The 10,386-nt window shown below is 43.6% G+C and overlaps 1 non-coding gene across 1 annotated transcript; it reads right to left on the reverse strand.

Annotated features, from left to right (window-relative positions):
- Positions 1-278: 278 nt before the first annotated feature.
- Positions 279-385, reverse strand: LOC138880611 (small nucleolar RNA R71). Its single transcript, XR_011403340.1, has one exon. It is a non-coding gene; the product is annotated as a small nucleolar RNA R71 (small nucleolar RNA).
- Positions 386-10,386: the final 10,001 nt, after the last annotated feature.

Below are 10,386 nucleotides of genomic sequence, written 5' to 3' on the forward strand. Positions count from 1 at the left end.
TTACGAATAACATGCTGCACTTGTTGTAGAACAAGGGACTATTTTCGGGGTCGCAAGTCGAAGATCCTCAGCAGCACTTGAGGAACTTCCTCTCTATCTGCAAAACCCAAAGGCAACCCAACATAACTCCTGAAGCAATCAAGCTGTTATTGTTTCCATTCTCAGTGACAGGAACTGCCCAGACTTGGCTAAACTCACTTCCCATAAATTCTATAACAACTTGGGATGAGTTAGTCAGGCAATTCCATAACAAGTTCCACCCACCCAATAAGACTGCTCAACAAATTGATGAAATTTTGAGTTTTAAACAGAGACCAATGGAGACACTGCATGAAACATGGGAGCGCTTTAAAGGGATGCTGGTTATATGCCCGCACCATGGTATTCCAGATCTGATGTTGGGGCAGTGGTTTTACATGGGATTGTCAGATAGCGTGAAGAACATTGTATGCTTCAGCTGGTGGAGCATTTTTGAGCAAAACATGGAAAGAAGGCCAGAGTCTGCTTGACAAGATGACACAAAATTCGGGATGGACAACCAGGAATGCACCTATCACTCCAGTGGTTCACTCAGTGCCCTTAGATCCATCCAACTCTATGGCTGAAAATATGGCCACCTTATTGACACAGATGAGTATACTCACCAAAAAGGTGGAAGAGTCAGGGCAGAAGCAGTAGGTACATATCGTAGATACTACCAATGGGGGATTGTGTGCATCTTGCATTAGTCAGCCAATCGATAACCAATGGAATGCAGAACATGATCATCACCGCTACCCTGAAGACATGAATTATGTGTCTAATTATGGAGGCCAGAGACAGGGTGGTCAGAATTGGGGCCAACAAAATCAGCAATACAGGCCAATCCATCCACAGTTCAACAATGGAAACATGAGAGGTATGAGACCCCCTAACAATATGGCACCTTACCCAAGGCCACATGGATATAATAATCTGAATTAACAGCAGGGGTATCACCCTCCTCAGCAGCAGCATGGTGGAAGGCAGGAAGATGGGTTTGCTAGACTCGAGGCAATGATGCATTAGGTTATTGGGTCTAATGCAAAGATTAATGAGAGAGTGGATGCACATGATGGAACAATCAAGAATATTAAAGTGCAGGTGAGCCAAATTTCTATGTCTCTGAACAATCGTCCTCATGGGACACTACCTGCAGACACCCAGATAAATCCAAAAGATCAAGGCCCAAAGCAGCTGATGGCGGTAAGTCTACGTAATGGCAGAGATCTGGATGTAGATCAAGAGAGGGCTCGAGAAACTAGACAAGTTGAGACACTTATACCAGTGCCCATTGAGCTGGATGAGTCAACGAAACTGACGGAGGTGCCAGTCCAGCCTGCCCAGGAAGAAAATAGCATTTAGAATGCGACCGAGAAAAAAGCTGAGATAGTCCAGGAACTAGTAGTTGATGTAGCAGCTGATAAGGATCAATCCCAGTTGATTGGGAAGAAGAGACCTCTTGCACCTTTCCCTCAGAGGCTGGCTAAGTACCAAAAGGAGGAACAATACAAGAAGTTCTTCAAAATGCTGAAACAAATCCAGGTAAACATACCATTGATTGAAGCTTTGAAGGAGATGCCTGGGTATGCAAAAATGATGAAGGACTTGATGTCCCGAAAGTTTTATTTCCAAGACTTGGCCACAGTTACTCTTACTCAGACATGTAGTGCAGTGGTGACTAGACCAATTGCAAAAAAGCTGTCTAACCCAGGGAGCTTTATAATTCCATGCACTATTGGTAATTTTGCTTTTGCTAAAGCACTGTGTGATCTAGGGGCCAGCATCAATCTTATGCCCCTGGCGATTTACAAGAGGCTGGGCGTTGGAAGAGCTAGACCCACCTCTATGTTGTTACAGCTGGCTGACAGGACAATGAAACAACCCTCTGGTATACTGGATGATGTGCTAATTCAGGTAGGGAAATTTGTGTTCCCTGCAGATTTTGTGATCTTAGACTGCAGAGTGGATGAAGAAATTCCCATAATTTTAGGAAGACCATTCTTGGCCACAGGGAGAGATCTCATTGAATGTGAAACCGGGGAGCTCAAGATAAGATTGAATGATGAGGAGATAACATTCAATGTGCATAAATCTATGAGGCGACCAAGTGAATTCGCCAATTGTTCTCTTATTGATGTTGTGGATGTAATCGTAGAGACTGATGATGAGGTGCTAGCCATTGAGGACCCCCTTGTTGCATGTTTAATGAATTTGGATGAGGTGAATGGAGAGGAACTGGTGGAATGGGTGTTGGCATTAGAGGGTAGAGAGTTATGGGATAGAACTCTAGAATTTGAGCCCTTGCACTTGGAAAATCGAGAGACTCCTCCAGCCAAGCCATCTATCGAAGAACCACCAAAGCTGGAGTTAAAGCCATTGCCCAACCATCTCAGGTATGAATTCCTTGGACCTAACTCCACATTACATATTATTATCTCATCTAGTTTGTTAGATGTGCAGGCGCAATAACTCTTGCAGGTACTTAAGGAGTGCAAGACTGCCATTGGGTGGACCATGACAGACATAAAGGGGATCAGCCCCGCCTGCTGTATGCACAAAATTCTACTGGAAGAGGGACACAAACCTTCCAGGGAACACCAAAGAAGGCTAAACCCTAATATGAAGGAAGTGGTGAAGAAGGAAGTAATAAAGTGGTTAGACACGGGAATTATCTTCCCAATCTCTAACAGCAGCTGGGTTAGCCCAGTTCAATGTGTACCTAAAAAGGGTGGCATGACGGTAGTTAAGAATGATAACAATGAATTGATCTCTACAAGAACAGTCACGGGCTGGAGAATTTGCATGGATTATAGAAAGTTAAATCTAGCCACCCGGAAAGACCACTTCCCACTTCCCTTCATTGATCAGATGTTAGACAGACTGGCAGGGAGGTCACACTTCTGTTTTCTGGACGGGTACTCAGGATATAACCATATCTCCATTGCACCGGAGGACAGAGAGAAGACCTCTTTCACTTTCCCTTATGCCATTTATGCCTTTCGGATGATGCCATTTGGCCTATGCAACACACCCGCCACATTCCAACAGTGCATGATGGCCATATTCACTGACATGGTAGAGGACATAATGGAGGTGTTCATGGATGACTTCTCAGTGGTGGGGAATTCATTTGATGAGTGCCTGATAAATCTGACGCGTATGCTGAAACGGTGTATCGAGACTAACTTGGTTCTGAACTGGGTGAAGTGCCACTTAATAGTACAAGAAGGCATAGTCTTGGGGCACCGGGTGTCAAGCAAAGGAATTGAGGTGGATCGTGCTAAAGTGGATGTAATAGCAAAGCTACCTCCTCCAACTTCAGTCAAAGTAATCATAAGCTTCCTTGGGCATGCCGGTTTCTACCGGAGATTCATAAAAGACTTCTCAAAAATTACCAACCATCTCTGTAAGTTGTTAGAAAAAGATCACCCTTTCTTGTTTTCTGATGATTGCAGGGTAGCATTCGAGGAGCTGAAAAAGAGACTGGTCACAACACCTATCATTTTTGCCCCCAACTGGGAGCAACCATTCGAACTCATGTGTGATGCCAGTGACTACGCAGTAGGGGCAGTGCTGGGATAGTGGAAGGACAAGCTGATGCATCCAATCTACTATGCTAGTAGAATGCTGAGTGGAGCCCAGCTGAACTATACTGTGACTGAGAAGGAGATGTTGGCTGTGGTGTTTGCTTTCGACAAGTTCAGATTATATCTGATTGGTTCTAAGGTAATTGTATACACTGATCATGCAGCTCTCAGGTACTTGATTGAGAAGAAGGAGTCTAAGTCGCGCCTGATTCGTTAGGTGTTGCTGCTTCAAGAATTCGACCTTGAAATTCATGACTGTAAGGGCACAGAGAACCAAGTCGATGATCATCTATGACGACTTGAGGGAGCTGAAAATGCAGTTGAGGTTGAAAATATTCTGGAAACCTTTCCAGAAGAGTAGCTGCTCGCTACTAATCTTGAAGAAGCGTCATGGTATGCAGACTTTGCAAATTACCTGGCCTACGGTATAGTTCCCTATGACCTTTCATCTGTACAAAAGAAAAAGTTTTATCGTGACTGCCGCATGTATTATTGGGATGAGCCTTACCTGTTTAGAATTTGTGTTGACAATATGATCCTGAGGTGTGTCCACGAGATAGAACAATCTTTTGTTTTGCAGGCTTGTCACGCATCGGCTTATGGAGGACATTTTGGAGGGGTCAGGACAGCTGCGAAAGTGCTTGAGGCCGGATTCTTTTGGCCAATAGTGTTTAAAGATGCGCACCAATGGGTGAAGGGCTGCAATGAATGTCAGCGGACCGGGAACATTTCCCGTCACCATGGGATGCCCATGAACCCAATTCAAGAGGTGGAAGTGTTTGATGTCTGGGGGATTGACTTCATGGGTCCCTTTGTCAGCTCCTATGGCAATAAGTACATACTTGTTGCTGTGGATTACGTGTCCAAATGGGTAGAAGCTGCAGCGTTGCCCACTAATGATGCAAGAGTGGTGGCTGGGTTTTTGAAGAAGAACATATTCACCAGATTTGGGACACCAAGAGCTATTATTAGTAACGGAGACACTCACTTCTGTAATAGAGCTTTCGAGAAGTTGCTTGCAAAGTATGATGTACGCCACAAGGTGGCTATCCCTTATCACCCGCAAACTAGTGGGCAGGTTGAAGTGTCCAACAGAGAGATAAAGAGTGTGCTAACCAAGACTGTGAACGCCACAAGAACTGATTGGGAGAAAAAGTTATATGATGCACTCTGGGCCTATAGAACTGCTTTTAAAACACCGATTGGTATGTCACCATATAAGCTGGTGCTCGGGAAGTCCTGCCATTTGCCAATGGAACTGAACATAGAGCGTGGTGGGCACTGAAACAGCTGAATCTAGACATCGAGGCTGCGGGCACAACGAGAATCACAGAATTGCATGAGCTCGACGAGTTCAGACATCTTGCTTTTGAGAGCACAAGGTTGTACAAGGAAAGAATGAAGAGGTTGCACGACAAGAACATTGTGGAGCGAAATTTCAATCCTGGAGATATGGTGTTGCTTTATAACTCATGATTAAGGCTATTTCCGGGTAAACTCAGGTCACGATGGTCTGGACCATTTAGAGTGGTCGAAGTTTTCCCTTCAGGTTCTATCGAGAACGCCACAGAGAAAGACTCTCGTACATTTAGAGTCAATGGGCAGAGATTAAAACTATATGTGGGCATGAGCGAACCAAAGGAAGTGTCTGAGCTACACCTGACTGAACCACAGAGGTCGAGCGAGCCTTAAATGCGCTCATCTGCGTCGTGCCGCGACGTTAAATCAGGCGCTGCGTGGGAGGCAACCCACGAATATTTTGTAAGTGTAATGCATAACTTCATGAAAAAAAAAGTAGCAGGAACACGCCCAGACCGCGGTTACGCTGGAACCGCGGTCAAGTACCTCCTCTGAAAGAAGTCTACCGCGGTCCCAGCGTAACCGCGGTAGGACCGCGGTCAAATACCCCCCTCTGAAAGAGGTCTACCGCGGTCCCAGCGTAACCGCGGTAGGACCGCAGCAGACCAGCGCGGGCCAGGTAAGTTGCAGATTTTTTTTTTCTTTCCCCCCTTTTAATAAACCTAACCCCCCACTATTCCCCCAAACCCTTCTTTTCTTCAAACCACCCGCAACCCCCATCCCCTTCTCTCTTCTCTTCTCTCTTTCACACCATCTCCTATCCCTCAAACCCCCATTGTTGCCCCTCCTTTCTTCTCCATCTCTCTCTCCACAACCTATCCCTTCCATTCATCCTCAAGGTAAGCTTCTCTATTCTTTTCTCTTTCTTTTCCATAACTTAGTGTAATGAGTAGTCTAAATTAGTTTCAATTAAACCCTAGGTAGTGTTTTAGTGTAAATGTTTTCTTTTTTTCTTTCTTTTCTTTCCTTTTCTCCATTATTTGCTTCTTTTGGCCATGATTGAGGCTTAAATGGTTGGGTTTTCGTTGTGCTTATCTTGGGGGTGATTTTTAGAATGTTTAGAAGCCTAAACAAAATTTTTCGGGTGAAGCTTGGTGGAGGGGTCTAAATGGCCGAAAATTGGGGTGTGTTGTAAAATTTTGGAGCCCTTTATGCCCTTCTTAGTTTGTGGTGGTGGTAGCATTTGACATGATTCACTTGTGGGAGATTGTGTGGGGTATTATATGGCGGAATTGTAGAATTAATAGTGGTGTGAGGGAAATAGTGGAGGTTGTCACTTTGGGCACCTTACTAATTGGGTATACTGGCATTGATTGACAAAAGGAAACTGTTTGGTGCCATCGGGTGGCGAAGTCTGAGTACCCATCCGACTGGCACATGTTAGGATGCATCTGATTGTTACCCTGAATTGTCTGTAGGTAATATGGCTCGAAAAAGGCGAAAGAGCTCGGCAAGCACTTCCTAAATGCCAATATATGATGCCACCAGGTTCTAGTCACAGGAGGCAGAGGACACATTTCATGCTAAGGCCACCAAAAGCTTTATCCCTGAGATTCCTGTTGACAGGGCTGCCCTCCGTATAGAAAAAGAAGACATGTATAAGGAAATCAGACGGAGGAAGATGGAGTTCTTGTTTAATGAACCTGAGACGACAAACCCAATATTAGTCAGGGAGTTCTACGCGAACTGTCCGGAACATTTGTGCCGGTCTGTGATTGTGCGGGGCAGGGTGGTAGATGCCTCAATTCTGAAGATTCGCCAGGTCTTGCAGCTGCCCCAGTTCACTGGTGACATTGATCATTACCACGACACCCAAGGGGTCACTTGGGACACTATGATTGAGACAATTTGCGCAGGGAGTCGACCAATCTGGCTACAGGAAAACATTACCCTTCACTCCAAGTCATTCATACATGAGGCTAAGTGCTGGTTCACCATTATTTGCAGCCGGTTATTGCCCACGGGCAACACGACAGATGACGGGCTCTATTGGTGTGGTGCTTCGTCACGAAGAAAGACTTTGATGTGGCGAGAATTATTGGAGATGAAATGATCCTTCGGTCACCTCTGCTATCTAAGGGGTTTTACTTCCCCTCACTTGTGACGAGGTTGTGTCTGCTGGATGGTGTCTCCACCAATCCTACAGATGGAACTTTGCCCGCAAAAGCGACATTCAGAGCTTCAAATATCACAGTGGGCAGAGATGCACCCACAACCATTGAGCTTGATGATGAGGATGACGCCCCAGCACCCATGGCACCATCCAGGAGATCCTATGATGGAGCCGGATCCTCTCGGTGACCCCATACTGGGGTAGGGTTCTCTAGATCACAGTCCAGCCGACCCATGTTGCATTCTTTGGAGGAACATGTGGCAGATCTTCGCTCCTCGGTGGATGGCCTGCATGTGCATATGGATGCCATGTCTCAGCGACAGGCCAGGTCTGAGAGCTGGATGATAGCTTGGTTCCGTGCTTTGGGGAGGGCTTGTCATGTGGATCCCAGCACTGTCTCCGACTCCGAGTGATGCTCAGGGATGTCTTCTTACCCTTTTGCACTTTATTTGTGTTATGACATGGGGACATGCCATATTCTTTTTGTGTGAGGTGGAGACTTGCTTTAGTGGTATATTGTTAGTGTACATATACATTGGTTGTAAAATAAATAAATGTAGAAGACTCTTCCTGAGGACGGACCACTTGGACAGTACTCTTGAGGGAAGTAGTCCATTTAGATTTTTTTTATTTTCTTTTTCTTTTTAGGTAGTGTAGTAATTCCTCCTTGATTTTTCTTTTGACCACGGTTCTTTTCCAAGGTCTTTTCTTGAACCGGGTTAGATAGATTTTTCTTTAATATTTTTAGGACCCTTAGGACTCTATTGGACTAAGATGAGTGAGGGCAAGAATGCAACCCGTAATGTACACACCTGCAAATAACTAAAACGAACTTGAGGGTGCGACGTCTAGGCTCGTTTGTAGACTCGTAATTTTATGCCTTAATTCTGCACACCTTGTCTTTCTTGAACGCTCACGTGAGTGTGTTGACAAACTAATTCGGAATGAGTTACATGCCAAGTGTGTGTGAGATAATACTTGTATTCTGTGCTTGCATGCGATACCTAGAACTTGCCCTGTGTGTTTGCAAAGCGAAATAGAAGTTGTTTGGCCTTAGAGATGATTGAGGTAGTTCCTTGTGTAGCCTGTATAATTATGAATCCACATGTAAATATTTCCATAGTTAACCCCTTCGAGCCTGAAGCCTGTTCTTTGATAACCTTACAATAACCTATATCCCTGTGTTTGAATAGTTTGACTGTTTGAACCTGTACCTCCTAGAAGCACTTGAATCGTTAAAGAGCATATAAAAGTCAAAGTGTGGGGTAGTAATGGAGTGAGAAAAGGAAAATCAGGAAAACACTTGAATGGTGCAATGACTGTTAAAAAAAAGAAAGAGGTGAGTTGTACCTAAAGAAAAGTGGGGGTAGCCTATGAAACAAGTGTGGAAGAATGATTGGGTTGAACATGGAAATTGAAATAAAGGGAACGATTGTATTAAAAGCGCTTAGGGAGGTTAGTCACTATATCCAAATATATCCTACCCGTCCCTTAGCCTACATTATAACCAAATAAAGACCTCTTGATCTTGGACTGAACAACTCAATTAGTAGAGTATTACACTAAGGGCAAGCTTATGGTGTATCTATGTGGCATGTGAATGTTCTTTGCTGAGAGTGAGTGGATTCGTTCTATCTATAGTTCATTGTTGCTTGATTTTATGTGTGTGGAACTTCTCTCAGAAATGTGATGTGAGGGCATGTGACTCAGGAAGAAAAAATAAGTTTTACCTCTGTTTAGAATAACTAGAGTAAGCACGAGTGTGGCATGACATTAGAGTCTTCATCTGAGGTGTGGCTGTTGCACTGCTTAGGTTGTTCTTTCATAATAGCGGGTGTGACATAAACTGGGTAATGCATCGAACGATTAGACCTAGAAGTGTGGTTCAACTTGCTCGAGGACGATCAAAGATTTAAGTGTGGGGTGTTGATAATAGGTGAATTGGACTATAATTAGACCCTAAAGAACCACCTTCTTGTATAGTTTTTATGGTAAAAAGTGATAACAAAATGCTCTGATTAGTGCTTTTCATGCTTTGCAGGCTATATACAATAAAAGAAGTCTATGGAGTACTTTTGGGATCAATTACGGAGAAAAAGAGGCCAATCCTACAATATCCGCTAAGTGCACCACGCGAAGGCAGCAAAACCAGAACTGGAGATGGACTGCCGCGGTCCCGGCGTAACCGCGGTCGGACCGCGGCAGAAGGCTATTGCAGATTCTGAGAGGCTAGTTGGTGCCGGTCCTGGCGTAACCGCGGTAGAACCGCGATAGGAAGCGGAAAATTGAGGGACTGAAGTGCAAAAAAATACGGGATTTTTAGCCCAAAACCCTATATTAAACAATAGAACTCGTCTAAGGGAGACATGTAATGTTTTAGAGAGTACTTTGGCAAGAAAAACAAGTGTGAGAGATCACCCAAAACATCATATTTTCTTCTTCTCTTTATTTTTCTGGCAATTTTGATCATGAATATTTTCATAGTTTATTTACCCATTGTCATGAGTAGCTAAATTCTTTGTCTAGGGTTTTTGATGGAACCTATTGAAGGATGAACTTCTTGATTATGTTAATATAGTTTGCCAGTTTAATCTCTATTTCTTCAACTACGTGTTTGTTGTAGTTAATTGATAGGATCCTCAATTAGCTGTGCCTAATTAGTGTGCATAACTCGGGAGAGAGTGCATATTTAGGTAATTGTTGAACAACATCACTCCCAAAGTATAAGAGGGATCTATAATAGCGGGTTTAAAGGCGGGATTAGGGATAACAAAGTCTTGGGTGCAATCTAAAGTGAACTGTAATAAACAAAGCCAGCTAGCGTATCTCAGGAGAGTGCGTCTAGTAAATTATCGTGATTACTCGGGAGAGATTCACGGTAAAAAGAGTGTTCATGATTGATAGAGATGTGTTGGTAAATCTATATGAAACATAAACAGAAGGGATTCCATCAATAGGGGAAATCACTACCTTAGAACCTTCTCATTATTGTTCACAACTTAAACATATTTAGTTTACAACTGTTTATTGACTTTCAATCTTAGTTATTAAATATACCATCAATTGTTATTCACAACGTTTAGGGAAGTTGATTCTAAAGAATTTTGTAAGTCCAACGAAAGTAATTGATAGGTTAATTCTCTGTGGATTCGACTCTGGGCATAAATACTCAGGTTATATTTGCAACGTCCACATTGTCCTTTTATAAGGCATAGATATAGATATAGATATAAATATAGATATAGATAGATATAGAATATTAGGAGTGAGCATAATACCGACCGAACCGAAAAAACCGGTTGAACC

This window comes from Nicotiana sylvestris, chromosome 10 (assembly GCF_000393655.2).
Source record: "Nicotiana sylvestris chromosome 10, ASM39365v2, whole genome shotgun sequence".
Classification (NCBI taxonomy): Eukaryota; Viridiplantae; Streptophyta; class Magnoliopsida; order Solanales; family Solanaceae; genus Nicotiana; species Nicotiana sylvestris.